The sequence below is a fragment of the Balaenoptera ricei genome, chromosome 18 (genome assembly GCF_028023285.1).
Source record: "Balaenoptera ricei isolate mBalRic1 chromosome 18, mBalRic1.hap2, whole genome shotgun sequence".
NCBI lineage: Eukaryota > Metazoa > Chordata > Mammalia > Artiodactyla > Balaenopteridae > Balaenoptera > Balaenoptera ricei.
This window is the reverse complement of record NC_082656.1, coordinates 10,910,440-10,934,033: the sequence shown is the minus strand read 5'-3', so window position 1 is coordinate 10,934,033 and position 23,594 is coordinate 10,910,440. Positions and strand designations below refer to the sequence as shown.

The following is a 23,594-nucleotide window of genomic DNA, read 5'->3' as shown; positions in this document are numbered from 1 at the left end:
TTCTAGAAGCTGGCACTTTCCCAGTGTGGGAAGACACTGTGGAGGCTTCTCAACAAGGCAACAGATGCCCCCCACCCCGCCTCAAGAATTGTGCCACCACCTTTCTTGGATGCCAAGCCAACGAAGTAGGGCTAAATCCCAGTGTAACCTGCTGGACATGGGAGGGGCAGAAGGATATTACACCCTGAAAGAGTTGCAGGGATCAGCTAGCATGTACCCTTGGGCCTGGATTTTAAGGATCTTGATCAAGAGGACTGGAGAGTAAAACTGTAAAAGCCAGAATTCATTGACCTGAAGGCATTCTTTAGAGATACAGGATTTAACACTCAGGGAGCCCAAAGGCTAGGAAAGACTCAATGCTAGGGTAGGTCTAGGAAGCCTGGAGAGACTGGTGACCTTTGCTGATAAAGATGAAATGCCTGAGTGCCATGGCAGATGACAGATAAGGGGATAAAAAGCTCAGGGATCTTGGCACACTAGAATTTATATACATTCAGGGGATGTGTGAGGCTGAAAGATTTACCAGAGGATTGTTTCTGTGAAAAGACTCAGAGGAGATAGCATTCACCAAGGTCATGAGGAATGTACGGATGAGAGGATTACTATGGGTCAGGTAGTGGCCAGGACCTGTACGTGCATTATCTCATTCTGACCACTCGACTGTGTGAATTAGGTACTAGTTTATCCCCATTTGGCAGAGTCTTTAGAAGCTAAATAGTAACCACTCAGTCAATAGTAACTGAAATTGTAGTCGATCTCATTTTTTACTGTTGTTATTATTTTAGATTTAACTATATGCCTCTCACTTATGTATCTAATATTACTCAAGCTAAAAAAGACACAGAACTATTTCTATCTAAAATTGTGTTGCTTGCTGTTTCTTTCAAGCTTCCATCCCAAACACTAAATCAATTTAAGATATATTTTGAGACTATCTAATACTGCAACAAATCGGTTTATGTTAAATAGCTCCTTCAAAAATAATTCTAGCAGAGATAGATACTTGGAAAAATCAAATGCTTAAGCTGAAACCTGGGAGATCCTTTGCATGGTCAACAAGATGGTTTCAAATTTGTTGTAAAATATTCAAACTGTGTGGTCTATCATTTCACATACCAAAAGCAAGACAATATTATATAACATATATAACAAATGAATCGAAAGTGGAGAAAACACATTCTGATAGTTCGGGTCACTTGTAGCAGTTTGGGTTATTGGGTAGTTGATTTGAAAATGTGATTATCATTTAAGATGTCAAAACACCTGTTAATTTGATGTCAAATATGGATATAATAATAATAATTATTATTATTTGAAATCTAAAGTACAACACTTAGTTATTCCAGTTTAATTCAATTAACCTTTGAAGAGCTAAGTGCTGTGTGAGGACCAATTATCATTTTGTTTTAGCAGTTTGAATTTGGCTACATGTCTGGATACCAAAGCAAAGTAATTGTTTGTATTGAGTTTATAAATTAATATCCTGAAATACATATTTTCAAAAAATATAGTAGTTATACATTCAATATGTGCCAGATACTCAACCAAATTCTGGAGATAGAAGAATAAAAGATATATCCCTTGCTCTCAAAGATCTCACAGTCTAGTGAGATTTAATTTCAGACATGTAAGCATAGATCTTAGTGATTAGTTACATTCCTTCTCAAAAAGTATTGACATCCTAACTTATACAAATAATGCTTGATTCTCGTGGTAATTTTATGTGCCAACTTGACTGGATTTCGGGTCTGTCTGTGAGGGAGTTTCTGGAAGAGATTAGTATTTGAATGGGTAGACTAAGTAAAGTGGATTGCCCTCCCCAATGTGGACAGTCATCATGTGATTCATTGTGGGCATGAATAGAACCAAAGGGTGGTGGAAGGGAGGATTTGCTCTTTCTGCCTGACTACTGGAGATGCGTCTCAATCTTCTGCCTCAGTGCCCTTGTTTAAGGCCTTCAATCTTTGACTGGAAATTACACCCTTTACTCTCTGGTTCTCGGGCCTTTGAACTTACACCACTGGCTTTCTTGGGTCTTCAGCTTATAGAGGGCAAATCATGGGACTTCTCAGCCTCCATAACCATGCGAGTCAAGACCTTACAATCAATCTCTCTTAACCAATATATCATATTGGTTCTGTTTCTCTGGCAAACCCTGACTAATACAATTCTTAAGCCCAATCTGAGACAATCAGGATTTCAATTGAAGATGAGCCTGATACTGGTTAGCATAGGACTTTAACTCATAAGAACTTAAAAAAAAAAAAAAAAAGCATTAAACTACAAATTTTTCTTTTGAGTATTTATGGTCCCTGGTATGGAAATGAGATGAAGCAGGATTTGTCTACATATAGTGGACAAAAAAGTCAAAGAGGATATAGACACATTGATATTTTTAATGTTTTCATACTTAAAGTACATTAGGAAAAACATATATTACCACATTGTAGCATCACAATAAAATATATATATGTAATATATATTTACAATAACATATAAATGTACAAATACTATATATATATGTGTGTGTACATATGTATGCATATTTGTGTATATGTGTGTGTGTATATATGTGTGTGTGTGTGTGTATATATATATAAAATATATATATATATATAATATATATATATATATATAAAATATATATATTTGTTCTTTGTTTCTGGTTCCTGGCATGGAGTTTCAAAACCCCTTGAAATTTCCAAAGTCATAGGGGTGTTTTATTATTCAGAAGGAACTCCTTTCAACCACGCCTGAGTTTATGCTAATGAGATGAGGCTCTAGGTAGCTTGAGGATGGAGACTGAGAAAAACTAACCATGGGATTAGAGAGTTGGAATTTTCAGCCCCATCCTCTGCCCCTCCCCCCAAATTCTGGTTTAATCTTAATGTTTGCATTATTAGCAGATGTTTCTTTCAGTACCACTTTATATGTAATGTTTGCTTTAATATAAAAATAAAATTTCTCCCAAATCTTCAAGTAATATGGACCCTGTGGGTTGATATTCCATTTTATTCTATGGCTTTTGTCCCCTTGCCCCATACCACCACTTAACCCCCTGGGTATCTTCTCTGTACACCCCCTTGACCAATCTCTAAGCTACATGGGAAATACAGCTGAAGGAGGAGAAGCCAATTCCAGAAAGTGGTTCTGAAACATCAATGTGGATAAGATTCATCCTAGGGAAGTTTTGTACAAACATAGATTTCTGGATGCTAGCCTAGAAATTCTTATTAATAGGTATGGCAGTGGGTCTCAGGAATCTACATTTTATCCAGCACTCAAAGCATGCCTAATATTAATAATCATTGCACTAGACTTTGAGCAAAACCGTCTTAGGCTTTGGTCTCAGCAAAGTGTGTGACCTGAGTCAAGCAGTTGACCCCCGCCGGTCCTCTCTTCCTTATCATAAAACAAGAGGGTTGATTAGATGTACTTGACCATTTCTTCCAGCTCCACAAAGTTCTAGCATTCCTTGATCTGTCATACTCGATTGCAAATAAATCATGTGAAAAGTTATAAGATAAAAAATAAAATCCTCCCTGATTATGGGATACAGATATTGAAAGATAACCCTGCTTTATTCATAAATAATGCTCAGACTTCCTTAATAAAGTCATTTCCACTTTAAAAAACTGTACTTTGTCACACCAGTGCATTAAGTTTTCTACTTTTGTGTCTGTGAGTCATTTAAATTAAATCTAAGATACTGCAGGAGTGTAACAGTATAATTGGTCTCAGGTATTGCATTATTGTGACTGTCAGTACTGTATCCTGTGATTTTCATCAGCATATTAATAAATGCCTTAAGGAAATATAACTTATTTATTCATTGGCAGAGAAACCTATGAAAATATTTTTATAGTAATTATGTTTTGAAAATTCTCATTACAGCATTTATATGATTCTCAATGAATTATTTTATTCCTACCCCACCCCCCAAAAAAAACCCCTAGACACTGCTATATCTAGGGTAATCACAAAGACACAGAGTTTTACATTAAAATTTTGGCTGAGGAAGGGGCAGCATATAACACATAGGGAGGGGCTGGTGCATAGTAGCCAGAGGATGAGGCATTGAAGTTCCAGATATGTACCTATTACTTTTTACTTTTAAATACGGGCATTAACAATAATATACAAAGCATGGAGAAAAAAGAAAACAGAAAATCTGGATCTAAATAATAGCTGGCAGTAATAGTTTGTGTAGGAAAAAGAGTTATATTATGCAAATGCATCAGTATCCCTGGTCTCCCCTATTTCTAGCACATTCAAATCTGAAACACAAGGATCAACCCTCCTTTTACCCCAAGAGACTGTTAAAGGATGTGAAAAAGAAAGAAACCAAAATGTGGAGACAAACCCATTAGCAGACCCAGAACAGAATAGAGACCCCAGACAAAACCCCACACGTATCTGGTCAAGTAATTTAGGGGTCAACTAATTTGCAGAGAAGAGTAGAAAGGAGTGTCATAAAGACTTCAGGAAATTTTGAAAAGCGTGGGCTTCCAAAGGAATACTGTATAACTCCTGAGGAGTTGGGAGGAAAGCCCTTCCCTCTATGTACACACATTCTAGAAGTTTATTTGCTCCCAAGGAACGGGGGGCTTCAGGAGTGATGTCCTTCAACCAGTGTGTCCAGCTGCACCTTGTGATGACCCACATTGTGCTAAATCTCTTGTTTCCTTCTTCTCCTGTGCACAAGCCCATCTGACAAGTTTGGGTTGGTTCATAAGAAAAATTGATAGTTAATGTTTTAAACTGAAGACAAATTACTGGGAGGATGCATTTTCCGCCCATTCAGTGGCTGTGAAGAATTTGGTGGGAGGAAAGGGAACTTCAAAGGCATTTTTTTCAGTTCATGGCCTTGCTTGCACCATGCTCCTGAACATCGGGGCCACGTGCTGCTCCCGCTTCCACGCCCACATTTAGCTAGAGTTTTCATCTCTGTATGGGGTGTGGTGTTATCATTAATAATATGAATAATATGATGTTAGAGTACTGATTACTATATTGAGCAGGAAACAGATGGCTCGCTCAAAAGGGGTGATTGAAGAAGGCTGAGTAAAGCAGCTGTTTACAAAGGTGCAGCACTGGTTAGGGAAACAGACACGTGATGCTCCTTACTCCAGAGCCGGAAACAGGGGTGGGTCAGGGTGCGCCATCATCATCCCATGGCCTGAGAGGCAAGGGGAGAGAGCAGTTATCAAAACCGAAAGAGAGCTCAGCTGTAGGACAGGGCTGTCTGGCAGAAACTGGAGCAGAGAAAAGCAGTGGTGTTCCCCCAGGTCTGGCATAGAGGGGGCCCAGGCAGACCTCTCTGTCTTGCTGCTCTCAGGAATCCTGCTGGTTCCCCTCTCCATACCCCTGCAAACCCTCCTGGTCAGACTCCCAGGGCAGAGAGCAGGGTGAGAAGGGCAGAGAGTTGTTTTAGAGGGCAAGCAGAGAATATCCACAGCTGAAAGATATGTAAAACCAGACCTTTGCAAAAGAAAATCAAACAGACCTTCTTTCAGTGCAAACCTGGCATCTGCCCCATCACTTCCTCATCTGTGTGTAGAGATTGGCTGACCTCACCTTCTCTTTTGCTGCTTATGTGTGGCTCCCTTTTAGCTGTGAGGGAGAAGGGGTACAGTAAGTTCTGGGTGGGGGAACATCAGCAGAAGGAAACTGCGAAAGCTCTGGGAAAGCGTTTGCTTTCCTGATAAAAGTTACAGAGAAAGTAGTGATGTCTTTCCCTCTTATTCCTGCTTTTAATGGGTGTATAATGCCTGGAGTAGAAGTAGCCATTTTATTAGCAATGAGGTAACAAGAATGAATGATGCTGGTCCTGATATTGTTAAGCCATTGATCCAATGCCAATAGCCCCTACTGCCAGATATTTTAAGTGAGAAAAATAACCTCTGATTGTTTTCTAAGTCTTCATAAATTGGGAACTTGGTGCTTGATCAGATATAGGCTGAGTGGAGTGGATGTGACAGCTAGACTGCTGTCAGTAGCGTTTGCAAGAAACTGTGTAACTGAAGCATTTTGGGGACAAAAACTCAAAAATTTAGATCCACATAGGTTAAATTAGGGTATCTGTGAGATATCTATGAGGAAACATAGAATGAGAAGTTGCATTTATGTGTCTAAATGAAAGGCTAACTTATAAATAAAAATTTAGTAATATATGTTATAAATGATAATTCAAGTCTTAGAAGTAAAATGAGATCCTCTTCCTCTATTTTATATAAAGAAAAGTGTAAGGACCAAGTCCAGAAACTCCAACATTTAGAGCTTAGACAAAGATGGGATGCTCCCAATGGTAGATTTAGCAAAGAACCAGGTAGAGGTCAAGAGAAGAATGCATTTTAAGAAACAAACAGACAACAGTTTTTGGTGAAATGGAGAAGTTAAGTAAATTAAGGAAGATGTTGGTCACCGATGATATTTAGAAGGAAAAACTAGTTCTTGGTGGCTGATCTGATGTTTCAGAAAACAGCATGCCTGTTATAAAGGGTTGCCATACCCAGCATAGCTTTTCTCTATGAGAACAGTGCTCAAACCTATTTGTTACTGGCACAATTTAAATATTAACTGCGAATAAAGATAAGGAATAATTCTTTTTTGCTCCTTGTTTCATCTGTAAATGTTGTTGTTTTAAGGTCTTTTGGAACATCTGTTAATGAAAAAGTTACAAGAAAGAGAGGGAGGAGGGGGGAAGAGAAAGAAAGAAAGAAAGAATGAAAGGAAGAAAAAGAAAGAGAAAAAAAAGAAAGGAAGGAAGGAAGAAAGAAAAGATATGTAAAGAAAAGAGAAAGAAATTAGGGAATAAAGGTCAATTTCTTATTACCAGATGTTATAATTGGATTAAAATAATGGTACTAAATATTAAGTTAGAAATGGAAAATTTTAATTAAATATGCAGATGCTGTCTCTATTCTTTGTCATTAGAATAACAGGCCCCAAACTGGAAAACATGCTGAAAGTAGGTGAGGAACACAAGCTCTAATAGGATGTCACTAAGATGACTGAACCACATAGACAATGATTTGAAGGTTTATCTGCATCTTATTAAATAATTGCTTGGGGCAAGTTACTTAATCTCTCTGAGACTTGAATAAGTCTCATAAGACATAAGACAGGGACAAGAATGAGTACCGGAAGATTACTTGTGAAGATAAACCACAAAATGGGAGTGTTGAACTGATTTCTAAGACCCTCCCCAAACTGCTTTACTCGAGCTCATGGCCTTCAGTACCGGTTCTCCTGTTACCCAGGAAGCACCTCATCATTTGCTCCTCATTGTTCTGAATTGGCTATGTTTCTTTTCACTTTCATGGCAAGTAAGACCTTGATTATCCTTGAATGGCCTTGCCTGGGTGAACTGAGATTTGGAAGGGCTGAAGAAAATGTTTCCTTTAAAAGTATACACTTCCGGCATATATCCATCTTACCTGTGATGTCTTAGGGCTTAAAAGTTCAGCATCTGCTGACATCAGTTCTAATATTCACTGTCAGCTGCTGCCTTTGTCAGCATTACATGAGTCAGCAGTGATATTATTCTATTGTTGATTTAGTGCTAGTTCTGCGTGGGCATTGCCAAACCACACTTCGGTGTAGTTATCATTATATTTAAACTTATTCTTCTCCGTAAACCTTTTAGGGCATTACAAAAAAGAATCCTTTCTCTCAGTGAGATAGATTCTTATAACTGCTTGAAACTTCAGGTTTCTTTTCAGGGTTCAGTGAGAAGACGGTGTGCTGGATAACTCTAACCCTGCGTCAGCATTTCCAGGATGTGACTCTCTTCCTCTTTGGGCTTTGCCTGCAGTGCCACCTTGAATCGAAATAAGTTGAAACTTTCTTATTTTCTTTAGAAGAAACATTTGAGGTCACATGTATTTTAGGGGAATTATCAAGACACTATCTCTATAATCCAGAACTAAGAAATACTATCCATTTGACATAATTTTTCACTGTCTACTGTATTTACAGCACTGTGCTAAATATAATGAAGACACAGTAAACAATCAACAGATTTTGCCCTTTATATGCTTATATTCTTTGGAATAGATAAGACTAGCAATGACATCACACCAACGATAGCAAGTAACATATAATCTGCAAGGGGATTTAGAAAGAGAAGAGATTATTTCTAGTGGAAAAGATTGCATCTACACGATAAAATTTATCTTTTCTTCATCACTCCTCACCTCCTTATTTCCCTGTGTACTTGTATATAAGTATTCCCCTGATATAGTCTCTATTCCCAAATAGCCATATGCTTTTGCATCTGTAAGTCCTTGCCCACACTGTTCCCCTCTCCTGAAATGCTCTTTTCCACCTGTTAGAAGCCATTCATTCTTTAAAAGCTGATTATTTTGTTGCTGCCCATGTGATGGTTTCATTGACATCTCTGTTAATCATTCTGACCTATGGGGCCCCAAAGCACCTTATCAATAACTGTTAACTAATATTTCACGATGAATCATTTTCCATGATGAATGATAAAGTTATCATTTTAATACGTGTATCTCTCCCCTCAAAAATGAGAGCTCTTATAAGGAAAGGACCTTGAAATTTTTACCACCGTATTTCTAGCAACTAGCAACACTCCTTACAACTTAATAAACACACATAGTAAATATTTGTGGAATAAGATAGCATTTATGTTAAGACAGCATAAGGGCCAGACCAAGAAGAGGGATTTCTAGTTACCCTACCCTCTCCTGGAAAAATGCTTTTATACCTCATACATACAAATCACCATGTGGTCCTTCTACCCTGGCCATGGCTTACTGGATCAGGCACAGAGAGTGAGCCCAAAGCCTTCATTTACCAAAGGGTTATAGGTTGTTAAGTATAGAGATCTGCCCTTTACTGGTTGGGTGAACCAATCAGATGCTCTCAAGAAGTTTGAGATCAAAACAGGAAGGGACAATGTCAGCACACTTTTCAGTAGAGGCAGAGACAGAGTTGCTGATTCATCATGTGATGAAGCAGAAATGTTGAAGCCACAAATTCCTGCTGTTGAGTAAGCAGTCAGTTACCCTGGTTGCTGGAAGTTCATGTGTCCAGAACCAAATTCAAGAATCCATAGTTCTGAATAAACTGGTTGAGATAACACTGAGTTGTTTTCCTGTTCCATGATACCTATATAAAGCCTATACAGGTAGAGAAGAGAAAGTATGTTATAATAGAATTTATTTTTATTGCTGTTATAGATTTAATGTTTGTGTCCACCCCACCCCCCAATTTATATGCTGAAGCCCTAATCCCCAGTGTAACTATGTTCGGAGATGGGGGCCTATAGGGAAGTAACTAAGGTTAAATGAGGTCAGAAGGGTCGGGCCCTGATCCAATAAAATTGCTGACCTTATAAGAATAGACACCAGAGAGCTCTGACCACCCACAGACACCCCTTTCCTTGGTACATGCACCAAGGGAAGACCATGTGGAGACATTAGGGAGAAGGCAGCCATCTGCAAGCCTGCAAGAGCTCTCACCAGAAACTGAACTCTGCTAGACCTTGATCTGGGGATTCCAGCCTCCAGTACTATAGGAAAATAAGTTTCTGTTAAGCTACCTTGTCTTTGGTATTTTGTTATGGCAGCCTGAACTAAGAAAATTGCCTATAAAATAATACATATTGATTAAGGAAAATTTGAAAACTATAGAAACACACAAAGAAGAAAAAAATTAACCATCTAAATAACCACAGGAAATAACACTATTTACATTTTTCATATATATCTCATAAATACTTAAAGGATAAATTCAAGTTTGGGCTCTTTATTGTTTAGCTAATGGGAAACGATTGAAAGTGACAGTCAAAATCGTGCTTCAAAAAGATAGGTCTTGCTGTTCTCTAGGTAGGATTGGAAAGTTTGGAGATACTGGGACAAGTTAGAAGTTACTTTATTAAACTAGGCTATGCCAAAAAGACCTCTAATAGGATATCGGAATATGAAAAAATGTGACATATATGTAAAACATTTGAGAAATACAAATGCTATTGCTTAACGACATCTGGGTGTCAGAATAGGGATATCAAGAGAAGTCAAATATGATGAACATTTGGGTAAAAAATATATATATAAATACTAAAAAAACACATGTAAATGAGAAAATATGGGACTTGCTAAAAAATTAATGCTTTTTGGCTATAACTGCATGATAACATATACATGTCACAGACTGGTATTGGAATACTACATGTTCTTCATTGTCTAATGGTTACTGTTTCCAAGCAATTTTGAAATCTAATAGAGAAAATTCCATTAGGTTTTCAAGGAATAATTTCCTATGGCTTGAGGCTCTATTCTCTGGTCCTACAGTTCTGTCCTCTGCACCCACAGCTCAGGCTCCACCTTTGCTTCTGCAGATCTAGCCTCTGTGCCCACAGTTCTGGCCTCTGCACCTGTGCCTCTGTTTTGAGTCATTCTCCCTTCTTCTTGAAGGGTAGCATATGTTTGTTGATGAATAGTTTTTTCATTCTGTAGAATATTTAGGAATCACCCACCCTTCTTACATTTTATTCTGTTTCTTTCCCTTTCTACTTCAAGTTGGCAGTGTTTCTTCTGGTATATTCTCAAAGACCTTGTGGGTCTCCTGTGTATGTCACCTGGATTCACATTTTTAAACCACGGTCTTCTGCAGATCTTTCCTGGGTAATCTTATCTCTATTTCTGGCTTCTGCTGTCTTCAGCACTAGCAAAAGGTTGTCCAGCAAAAGCCTGTCATATTACCTTCCTTTTATATGTGTTAAATCTTCCTCTGCTTCTCTCTCATAAGGACACTTATGACTTGATTTAGGGCTCACTCAGATAATCCAGGATAATCTCCCCATCACAAGATACTTTATCACAGCTGTGAAGACCCTTTTTCCAAATAAGGTAATATTCACAGGTTCTGGAGATAAGGATGAGGATATATCTTTCGGAGCTGTTATCAGCTACACATCATTTATATCTATTGGAAAGAACTTAGTCACATTTTGTAGCTAGAAGAAAGGAAGGCTGGGAAGTACAGTCCACCAGGGAGCCATGTGCCCAGCTAACACTCTAGGGTTCCATTACTGAGGAAGGGTAGAACAGATACCCTGGGGACAATTAGCTGTCTCTTCCCATCCATCTCCTATGTATATGAAGAGAAGTGTTCTTGATTCTTTGAGACATTAAAAAAATAAATCAATTCTTCCTCTGGGGAAGTTACCATCTTGGTACAAAGGCAAGTATCTGCCAAGTTAAGTCACTCTATTAGGCAGTATTGAATTAGGCTCCAAATGGTGACCCAAATGGTATGTAACACATTTTCAGAAAATGATATGGTCTCTGTGGGTTGAAGCGTTTTTACTGAAGTCTTTTTGGAATAAATGAGGCTTGAAACAAGTCTTAGAGGACAAGCAGAGTTTTAATCAGGTAGAAAGGGCATACTGACGGGGATGGTCAGGAGGTTTCCACTGGAAAATATAATCTTCTGTAGAAGCTTCTCTAAAACTGGGAATATCTAGACTTCATCTGTTCTTCATCAGTCAGGAAGTGTTTCTTCTGGTTATATCAGAATATCGATGAAATATGAAAAATATCTTAGGTGCCAAAATGGGTAGAGTGTTTAGTGACTAGGAAAAGTTAATACTGCACTTGAATCAAGAGAATAGGAGCAATTACTGAAGACCATCAGGGGTTTCATGAGAAAATATCATGATCAGTTTTCTTTATTAGTTATCTGTTTTATACATATTAGTGTATATATGTCAATCCCAATCTCCCAGTTCATCCCACCACCACCCCCTCCCCCCCACAGCTTTCCCCCTTTGGTGTCCATACATTTGTTCTCTACATCTGTGTCTCTATTTCTGCCCTGCAAACTGGTTCATCTGTACCATTTTTCTAGATTCCACATATATGTGTTAATATACGATATTTGTTTTTCTCTTTCATGATCAGTTTTTGAAAATAGGAAAGATGAGTTTTATATTTGATGTTAATGAAAAAGCATTGACTGGTCCTCAGTAGCAGAATGTATTCCAAGTACATATGCACTTCTTCCTCACTTTACCAAACAATTCAGGGTGACGTAGTTCAGAGAGACAGGAAACTTTCCCAGCATAAGATTTTGGACTGAAACTTAGAAAACTTATTTATCCCTTCTGGCTCAATTTTTTATTACTTGCAGATAGAAGTGACTGAGCTGGGGGTGGAGAGGGACTCCAGAGCATTTTTCTTAATCTCCAGAAAGGCACCATTGCTGACTTGCTTCTGTATGTGCTCAAGCCTGTATCCTTATGTGTGATGGGGTTTGCTGTGCAGACAGGAATGAGCGGGGTCAAGGGTGGGGATACAAATTGCATGGAGGTTTGTATTCTTGACTTTCTCTTCCCCACACCTCAAAAGATCACACAGTAACCAGCTGTCAACTTGCATAGTGACCAAAGTAATAAAGTAGTAATAGTCAGCTGCCAATTTACATTATTTGTAGTAAAGTAACGTTCAGAATGGAAAATGAGGGCTGTATCTCTGCTGATGACATTTATTAATATTTTCAAACTCTACATTTAAAAAGTCATAATGCCTTTGTTGAGTCTGTTGTCAGAAGACTGAGGAATCTTTTAGTTTTGCATATTTTCATGAAGAAATAAGTCCTGAGTGTTTCTTTCCCCTCCCCTCCCCCCAAATGCGGAAGAAATCTTTAACTGTTCTTTACAGGACACTCAGAAGCCCTGAGATGGGCTGTGTGAGATTGGAGCTGGTAGAATTGTTCTACAATCATTCAGGTGATACAGGATAAGCCCTAGCCTTTTGGAACAAGAACAGGATCACTATAAAGGAAACAGACACCTAGAAATCTACAGCCTCGGTTTGTAAAGCCAGCTTCCTATTTACGTTTAAGAGATGTGTGTTTCTGTGGCATCCGTTGGGAAGAAAGAGCGTGTTTGTTAGCATATGCAAGAAGCACAAACCAGCATTGTGTGTGAGCCCCAGAGCTTGTCACTAGAGATGGATTCCCCTCTGAAGGACCATTAATAAAGGCTGTGGCAGGGCCTAGGATTTGTAAAAGGACAGAGAAAAGAATAGAGGTGCTGAAAGACTTCTGTGCATTCCTAATAGGAAGAAGACAATGTCCAATTGATAAAAAGGGAATCCAAAGAAATTGCATCCACAATTTATTCACTATAAAAAAGTAGAATATATCAAAGATGAAGATAGATATGTAGATGATAGATGGATATTTTATAGTTTCAGAATTAAAAACTTCAAGTACCATAGTATTATACAATATAAGATTTAATTATACTCATTCTCATTTTTAATAGAATGAAAACACTTCATCTGATTTTTAATGAAATGCCGGAGGAAAATTTAAGCATAGAACTACTTAAGTGGTATCTGCTGTCATATCATGGTTACTCCCAAACATATAAGGAAGTGGTGAAAAATGATACAAAAATGCTATTCTTGAGGTAATGTTAACACCTTCCAGAAGAAAACTCTAAGATTGGGTAAATAAAAGAACACAATGAATGAATAAATTATCTGGGAACAGGGTAAAAAAAGTAGCCCAATCCTTTAACATCCTGTGATTCTGCTTTACCCAGCCCAGGTTCTTACTGCTTCTGTGGACTCAGTAAATAGGGTCCTAAGACCTGCAGTCTCTCCCACCGCCAAGTGACCCTAATCACCACAACCTATTTCATTCTGAGTTCATGCTCACAGGAGCCCTGGGATGAAGGCGGGGCAGGGATTATCCCATTTTGAAGCTTAGAGTGATTGAAGCCCGGGTCATAAGAATGTTAAGACCGAGGCCAGAAGGACTCAAATATTCTAAATCATATTTTGGTCTTTGCTACTCCCTGTGCTTAAGTTATACTCCCACAGACATTCTTATTATGTTATTGTTCTTTTTAAAAACCTTCAATGATTCCCTACTTCATTTTGAGTCAAGTCAGTCCTCCTCAGCCTTCTGTATGTATAAGGCTGTTTATACAGCAGCTTAATCTATCTATATCATCATTTCCCCCCATGCCCTGCTCTCACTGAGGAGTCCAGACCCGCCCTGGGCATCCCTGTTTCCATGTCCTTGTTCACATTCTTTCCTGTTCCCCAAACCTCTCTCTCGTCCACACATGCTTCTCATGTCCTCAAACAAGAGTCTTACTATTCTGATTGCTTCCACTGCATTTAGCAATCGTTTTTTATTCTAGCACTCACCAGAGTCTCTCTTGAATTAGAAGTATTCATATACTATGATTTTATCCTTCAGCAGACTGAGTTCTTGGCCACAGATTCTTCTATTTGAATTCTCTGTATTGGGTCCCAGAGTTTCTGTAATGTATGCCTTGCAGATAGATGTTCACTAAATATTTCTTCGAATCTAACATCTGTTGGACTGTTGTTTTATTATTTAGCTTGTCACTCATCCATGCTTTTCCTACCCAACTAAATTACATGCCCTTTGAATACTGCTCTCCTACTTTGTAGGAACTTAAAAATATGATGACTGAAGGAATTCCCTGGTGGTCCAGTGGTTAGGACTTGGCGTTTTCACTGCAGGGGGCTTGGGTTCAATCCCTGGTCAGGGAACTAAGATCCCGCAAGCCATGTGGCAAGGCCAAAAAAAAAATTTATGATGATTGAAATGTGGTTGGTATAGTGAGAAATGATACGTGCAAGGATGACTATTTTAAAGCCAATGTGTGTACCCAAACTCTGTGTATATGGCTTATATAATCATAATTATGTTGCCCGTACCATGGTAGCATAATACAGAGAACGATTTCTTTTACTTATCTTCATTATGGTAATTCCAACAGGTAATACATATTTTAAGCAAAGAGGTAACAAATACTTTACTTGACAATGATTTTAGGATTTTGCCAAGCTTCTTGTATTTTTTGGAAAATAGCATCTGGAATTTACTGAGAGAATATGAGATCCTCCACGCTACCAAAGTGTAGGATATTGTGACTTTTAGAGGGAACATTCTCTAAAGTTTGCACATACTAATCACTGACATATTTTGAGGGCTTATTATGTGTTAGGCACTCTTGTAACAGCTTTACGTGTGTTATTTTATGTAATTCCCATAACAACTTAAGAAGCAGCCTCTGTTATTTTTCCCACTGTTTTACAGTTGAGGAAACTGAGATAGTGTTGTTTATATAATCTGCTCCAAGTCACACAGTTGCTGCACGGCAGAGCGGGGATCTGAGTCCAGCCGGCCTGACTCCAGAGGCTGAAGACTTATCCACAGGGTGATATTACAGGAGGGAGGGTTGTTTTCTGTCTGCATCTGTGGGCAAGGCCAGCCATCCACAAAGGTCACTGCTGCCCCAGGTCAGCAACTGCAGCGGTGTCAGGCAGCAAGGAGGCCCTGTGATGTGCCTACAGAGCCCTCTCCTACTTGCACACTGTGGCTAGGGACTGGTGTATGCAAGTTATTGCTGGGAAGTCAAGCAGTTCTTAGAGAGCACAGGCATTTAATAGGAAAATGATTCAATCTTCAGGTGAAGTCCCGAAATGACTAGAGTTGATTCAGTTTAACGAGGTGTCAAGGTGTAAGTTAGGATATTAATCACACTTTGTCCCTCCAGCCATGACTCCTACCCCTTCATGGGAGCCGGAACCTGAAGGCAGGGGGAGGAGGGCTCGGTGCTCCCAAGAGCTGCTCTGCAGGGCTGCTTCCCTTGCTCTTCCCATTCCCACTGGGGCCTTGGCTCTGTCCCCAGTCTGCCAGCCTCTCTGCTGTGTTCAGCCCCAAATCGTGTACAAACTAGAGTCAAAATAGTGCTCAGGAAAATGCATTAAGGTGAAATTGTACAGCATCCGTTTCAAATCTAGTTAGCTGATGTTGAATATTTGCAGCTCATGTCATTTTTGTTGTTATTGCTAATTCTTAAGGTTCACTTTGGTTATGCATTTGCATAATACAAAAATATATATGATGTAAAAAAAAAAAGCATGTGGTGTGTCTATATAATATAGATGGCTTGTATAATGATATATAAATACATGATTGACACCTAGGCTGGATAATAGATATCAGATAGGTAGATTGTCTTAAGTAGTTACTCAAGTCCAATACACCAAGGTTAGAATCTCAGCTGTGCCATTTACTAGCTCACTGTTAACTTTTTAAAGAACTTCAAGCTCTAAAATGAGGATAATGCACCTACTTCATAAGAGTATTCCATTTAGAATTTAGAATTTTTTTCTTCCCTGGATACTGAGTTTCCTGGCTTTTAGAAAATTTGGGTTGAGGAAATTCAGAATCTCTGACCTTGAAATCAAAATCCTGCTCTCCTAGAGAGAGGCCCAGATGTCAACAGTAGCGGTAACCATTCAGCAGTAATCCCCTCCTGCCTTCTATGATAAATTTCCTAAATTGATCTGGAATCTACATGACAAACTGTCGGAGCTAAAGGCCCACAGGCTCCATCTATGTGGAGTAAGGGTCTTTTGAAAAACAAGTAAATCCAGTTAAAGAACACCCAGAAGGAGGAAGACAAAGGGTTTGGTTTGTTGTGTTCATTAGGCCAACCCAAGAATGCAAGAGTCAGAAAGTCTGTAACTTTCAGGTGAGTAAAAATACATACAGATAAGTCTCAAAGCTTTGCTCTTCATTTATTGGTCTCCAAGCCCAATTATATCCCACCCTTTCAAGTCAATGGATTCTTTTTTTTTTTTTTTTTTAGCTCACAGAAACACAATCCAAAATGGCAGGAGCATAATTCTAATTTATTTCCATCTCAGATTTTTATACCTGTAATTATGTTTGTGTTAAATTAGATGAAAATGTCACTCTACCAATTTGCTTCTTCCTTTGTAACCTTTTGCATACCAAGTTTATCATTCTGACAAATAAAAGAGCTCTCCAACCTTGACACCGAAGAAGAAATGCAAATTATATTTTTCCACATTAGAAAACAAGTATCAATCATGTCATTTAAAAATTAGGTGAGATACCCAATGAAGTTTGAAATCTTTAGCTGTTTGGAGTCTATGGAATAAAAATATGACTTAATATTAAAAGAGCAAAATTAGTAAGAGTAGATGTTATAATTGTTAATTCAAATAACCAAAAGAATAATTGAAGGCCTGAATAAACTGCAGATTCCACTTTCGGAAAGGCATTTTGAAACTTTTGCTTGGTTTCTGAAGGGTGCAAATATCTCCTCAGAAATAGAACTCCAGTTTACTTCAATGAAATAGAAGCTAGCATTTTCCAAGATATCTTACCTTGTTTCCTCCCTTCCCAGAAACTATCCCATTTCTTATTTTTATGTAACATTTCATTTCACAAATTGCTACATGAACACTGGCCTTTGAAATACGAGAACTGGTTTTCCTGACTGACTAACTCTTAGGTGCCCAAGAAGAGTAAATCTTCGGAAGTTTTGAGTCTAGATAAAGCAAGTCCCAGGGGAAAGGAGCTCATTCCTCATCTCTTCCACCAAGATGAAGGTGGGTTGTGCGACCAGCGATTTTCTGTGACTCCTTTTCCATCACAAGTCATTCCTTTGCTCTCCCTGCTCTTGTTCTCAGCCAAGGACTTTGGGAAAGAAAAGAAGACAGGTGTACAGACCATCCTGATTGGAATTAACAACAACATCTCCAAGATTACCACTTCCCTGAATTCTCTGTAGGCAGATACTATGATTCCTATTTTATAGGTGCTAAAACTAAAATGCAGAGAATTTGAATGACTGAGCCAAGATCATCATGGAAAGTTGGAGGCAGAGGTGAGACGAGAAGGTACATATTCAGGCTGAAACCATGGCCTTAAGTTTCCCATTTTTCAAGGGCAGAACCTATATTTGTTTCTGCTGCTTTGTACAGTTCCTTTAAAGCACTCCCCCACCACTACACACACAGGTAGGTTTTTCCTAAATGATGATGCTTTGCCTTGGTGTGAGTGATGGTGGATTTTAAGGGCCCCTCCCTATCTGTCAGTCTAGCTCTCTTCCTGTCCCAAAATGTCTCTGGATTAAGTTTTGTCTTCACCATGTCTACGTGCAAAGGCAAATAAATTTCCCTGGAAGGATAACAAATTAGTCCCCTGTAAATGTAACATATGTCATTTAATCATATTGTCACAGAAAAAAGCAGAGTCTAAATCATCTCTTCTTATCTTGAATTCATGGATCTAAAATGGGAGTGGCTGAGACAGACATGTGGGTGTATTTAGCTCTGAAAACCCTACCTTGAAACTATATTCACAATTTTGAGTTTATCTGCATTTTTTGGAGGAGACAAAATATCATTTTCATAAGATTCTCAAAGAGGTGTGTGATCCTCCAAAATTTAAAACTTTAATCATACAGGTTATCTACGTGCACTGGATCTAAGACCACACCTCATCTAGGCCTTCTCGAAATCAGGGAATCCTTGAAACCCACCTTTCCCTCCTCCACAATACTCACCAGCACTATTTACCTTGAACCTACATAATAAGTAATCTTATTAGGCCATTTATCCCTGTGTATGTCGGCCACCACAGCCCTAGATCACAGGTCAACCATCACCTCCCACGGGGAGCCCCACAGGCTCTGTACATGCTTTATTCTGTTTCCTTCAAGCACTCCTCCTCAAGGCTTGGCCCCTTCCATTGTGCTCTCTGGAAACGAGGGTCCATTATTGGCAACGTGCTCTATCCTCCATCTATTTTCTGAATGTTTTTTCCACCCTCTGGTTAAAGGGCCAACTCTCTTAAGGACCCTGCTTTACTGTAGCCCCTTAGTGGTGGCTCTTGCACCTTCCACAGCCTTTATGTCTCTGGGCTTGGAGGAGGGGTTGGCTAGACTTCCTCATTTCTCCTCATTGCTGACATTTGTCTATTTCCCCTTCCTTTTCCCTGAAAGCCTCTTTTTCTATTTCCATTTTGAAATTATATTACCCACTACCCTCCTTGTTGCTGTCATCTATCCACTCCTGGGTCACTCTTTTTTCAGGAATTTCAATGCCAATACTATTCTTATCTTAACCTTAATGAATTCAGTATACTCACAGATGATCCTATCAATATCCTGGTCTCTCTGTTCCTTGAACTTTTTTAATGATCTTGCTTTCTATTCTATTTCTATTCTATTGAAATATTTCTATTTCGGGAATTCCCTGGTGGCCCAGTGGTTAGGACTCCACACTTTCACTGCCGAGGGCATGGGTTCAATCCCTGGTTGGGGAACTAAGATCCTGCAAGCTGCATGGTGCAGAAAAAAAAAAAAAAAATTCTATTTCAATTATTCCCGTGGCCATACCCTCTAGCTTTTGTCCAAAGGGGCTCTTCGTCTGATCCATAGAATTCTGCAGATAATTTAAGTGAATGTTTTCTCAGATCTCTCAAAGATGGTACGGAACTAATGCCATTCTAAATTCACAGGAGTGAGGTTAATTCATTACATATTTTAGATACGTTGGGCATGAAAGCTGAATTCTCTCAAGGAACTCTGGTTGAGAATGTCCCCACCAATGATTGCAATTCTCCATAATCCTAATTTCAGATATTTTATCTCTGACAATAGCATTCTACTTTTCCAGCATACTCCCACTAGTAGCTCATCTCTCTATCTCAATATCCTTGACTTAATAACAACTGCAAAGTCCTGTTAGCCATAGGAAAATAACACATTCACAGTGCAGGGAATTATGCAGTGAACATCTTTGGGGGCCATTATTCTGTCTACAACCTAGCCCAACTTCAACCATCACTATCAAGATTATAGATGGTTTATATTCTTTCATCCTGTTACAGTTCCTTGGTTTCATTTTCTTCTTCAGGGATTTCTGTTGTTTGGATTTTGGATTTTCTTCGTTTATCGTCAATACTTGTCACTTTCTCTTGAACTCCTCTTTTTATCTCTTCATTCCTTTTTTGATTTTTAAATATTTTCTTCTTTTCATCTTCTGTTTCTCTCAGGACATTATTTTCTCTTGTATTCCTTCCAGTAGTCTGGTATGACTTTTAGTCTAATAGTCTGAAATGATTGTTTTCTTTTATTTCTAATTCTTTACTGAGTTCTGTACTTCATTTCGTAATTTCTCTAATTTTGGTTTATGTTGTTCTTTCATGTCTTATGTCAGTTGTTGTTAAAGGTCTTTTACCCTTGTTTTGAAATAGTAGGTACAGATTTTATCTGTTTGGTCAGCATGACTTTTTGAGATGTCCATATAGATATTTTGCTCCTTATTATTGATCTTACCATGCCTTTGCCTGTTTTGTTTTGCTTGATTGTTTTCTGTTGTCTACTTTTGAGAAATTAATTTTTTGAACTTTTGGAAGGATTTGTGAAACAAAGGTTCACTTCACAACTACCCTCTTCTATTTTGTTTTGTTATGCTTTTTTGTCATATAGTATTAAAAAGTAGGACATCCTTCTTTCTGAGATTTCTTGGCTCTGTTCTCTCTTCTTACTTTTATTTGGAAATTCTCTTTCTTCATCTTTGTGTCCTTATTTTGCTCAATTATAATTTCAGTTCTAGCAGTTTTTCTTCATTAAGTGGCCTTGTCTTGGAGGAGCCCTGGTAGGTCTGTGTAGGGAGTCTGGGATGTTCATAAGGATGCTGACTGCTCCTGACCCTTCACACCTTCCTGAAGGTGTTTAATTTGATTAAACCATCAAATTAAACACCTTAGAAAATGGAAAGGTAATATTAATCACATGTATCCACCAACATTAAAAGCATTACAATATAAAGCAACAACTTTACTAATCCAGTGGAAATTCATATACTGTTTGGGAAGACAATGTTTGCAAAACAAACACCTGCTTGGTTTTGTGAGTTTAAAATGGCTAATCTATAATAATAAATGATGCAATTTTAGGGAACTCCAAAGAGTAAGGGATACTTTTACATTTGTTGCCTCATTTTATTCTCACATATCTCCTGTGAAGCAGGGATTCTTATACCTGTTTTACGAATGAGGAGGCTAAGGCTCAGAAAACTTAATACCTAGAAACAAATGACAATGAAAACACGACGACCCAAAACCTATGGGATGCAACTAAAGCAGTTCTAAGAGGGAAGTTTATAGCAATACAGTCCTACCCCAAGAAACAAGAAACATCTCAAATAAACAACCTAACCTTACACCGAAAGCAATTAGAGAAAGAAGAACAAAAAAAAACCCCCAAAGTTAGCAGAAGGAAGGAAATCATAAAGATCAGATCAGAAGTATATGGAAAAAAAAAATGAAGGAAACAATAGCTAAGATCAATAAAACTAAAAGCTGGTTCTTTGAGAAGTTAAACAAAATTGATAAACCACTAGCCAGACTCATCAAGAAAAAAAGGGAGAAGACTCAAATCAACAGAATTAGCAATGAAAAAGGAGAAGTAACAACTGACACTGCAGAAATACAAAGGATCATAAGAGATTACTACAAGCAACTATATGCAATAAAATGGACAACCTGGAAAAAATGGACAAATTCTTAGAAAAGCACAATCTTCTGAGACTGAACCAGGAAGAAATAGAAAATATAAACAGACCAATCACAAGCACTGAAATTGAGACTGTGATTAAAAATCTTCCAACAAACAAAAGCCCAGGACCAGATGGCTTCACAGGCGAATTCTATCAAACATGTAGAGAAGAGCTAACACCTATCCTTCTCAAACTCTTCCAAAATATAGCAGAGGGAGGAACACTCCCAAACTCATTCTACGAGGCCACCGTCACCCTGATACCAAAATCAGACAAAGATGTCACAAAGAAAGAAAACTACAGGCCAGTATCACTAATGAACATAGATGCAAAAATCCTCAACAAAATACTAGCAAACAGAATACAACAGCACATTAAAGGGATCATACAGCATGATCAAGTGGGGTTTATCCCTGGAATGCAAAGATTCTTCAATATACGCAAATCAATCAATGTGATACACCATATTAACAAATTGAAGGAGAAAAACCATATGATCATCTCAATAGATGCAGAAAAAGGTTTTGACAAAATTCAACACCCATTTATGATAAAAACTTTCCAGAAAGTAGGCATAGAGGGAACTTACCTCAACATAATAAAGGCCATATATGACAAACCCACAGACAACATTGTTCTCAATGGTGGAAAACTGAAACCATTTCCTCTAAGATCAGGAACAAGACAAGGTTGTCCACTCTCACCACTGTTATTCAACATAGTTTTGGAAGTTTTAGCCACAGCAATCAGAGAAGAAAAAGAAATAAAAAGAATCCAAATCAGAAAAGAAGAAGTAAAGCTGTCACTGTTTGCAGATGACATGATACTATATACATAGAGAATCCTAAAGATGCTACCAGAAAACTACTAGAGGTAATCAATGAATTTGGTAAAGTAGCAGGATACAAAATTAATGCACAGAAATCTCTTGCATTCCTATACATTAATGATGAAAAATCTGAAAGAGAAATTAAGGAAACACTCCCATTTACCATTGCAACAAAAAGAATAAAATACCTAGGAATAAACCTACCTAAGGAGACAAAACACCTGTATGCAGAAAACAATAAGACACTGATGAAAGAAACTGAAGATGATACAAACAGATGGAGAGATATACCATGTTCTTGGATTGGAAGAAGTAACATCATGAAAATGACTATACCACCCAAAGCAATCTACAGATTCAGTGCAATCCCTATCAAACTACCACTGGCATTTTTCACAGAACTAGAACAAAAAATTTCACAATTTGTATGGAAACACAAAAGACCCCAAATAGCCAAAGCAATCTTGAGAAAGAAGAATGGAGCTGCAGGAATCAGGCTCCTGGACTTCAGACTATACTACAAAGCTTCAGTAATCAAGGCAGTATGGTGCTGGCACAAAAACAGAAATATAGATCAATGGAACAGGATAGACAGCCCAGAGATAAACCCACACACATATGGTCACCTTATTTTTGATAAAGGAGGCAAGTATATACAATGGAGAAAAGACATCCTCTTCTATAAGTGATGCTGGGAAAAATGGACAGGTACATGTAAAAGAATGAAATTAGAACACTCCCTAACACCATACACAAAAATAAAGTCAAAATGGATTAAAGACCTAAATATAAGGCCAGACACTATCAAACTCTTAGAGGAAAACATAGGCAGAACACTGTATGACACAAATCACAGCAAGATCCTTTTTGACCCACCTCCTAGAGTAATGGAAATAAAAACAAAAATAAACAAATGAGACCTAATGAAACTTCAAAGCTTTTGCACTGCAAAGGAAAACATAAACAAGACAAAAAGACAACCCTCAGAATGGGAGAAAATATTTGCAAACAAAGCAACTGACAAAGGATTAATCTCCAAAATGTACAGGCAGCTCATGCAGCTCAATATCAAAAAGCAAACAACCCAATCCAAAAATGGGCAGAAGACCTAAACAGACATTTCTCCAAAGAAGATATACAGATTGCCAACAGACACATGCAAGGATGCTCAACATCACTAATCATTAGAGACATGCAAATCCAAACTACAATGAGGTATCACCTCACATGTTTTTTGGCCATCATAAAAAAATCTACAAACAATAAATGCTGGAGAGGGTGTGGAGAAAAAGGAACCCTCTTGCACTGTTGGTGGGAATGTAAATTGATACAGCCACTATGGAGAACAGTATGGAGGT

The 23,594-nt window shown here is 38.2% G+C and overlaps 2 protein-coding genes across 14 annotated transcripts in view; one reads left to right on the top strand and one right to left on the bottom strand.

Moving 5' to 3' along the window:
- The window catches only part of RFC3 (replication factor C subunit 3), a 775,950-nt gene that overhangs the window by 41,892 nt on the left and 710,464 nt on the right, over positions 1 to 23,594 (bottom strand). The window contains exon 17 of one of the 4 annotated variants that reach the window (XM_059902819.1): positions 9,135 to 9,149. The exons of the other annotated variants lie outside the window; for them this stretch is intronic. The gene's annotated coding sequence lies outside the window, so the exon portion shown is untranslated. Of the gene's footprint in view, positions 1 to 9,134; positions 9,150 to 23,594 lie in introns of those variants that run through there. 4 annotated transcript variants of the gene reach the window in all.
- Positions 1 to 23,594, top strand: part of LOC132352370 (uncharacterized) — a 515,897-nt gene that overhangs the window by 446,427 nt on the left and 45,876 nt on the right. The window lies entirely within an intron of this gene.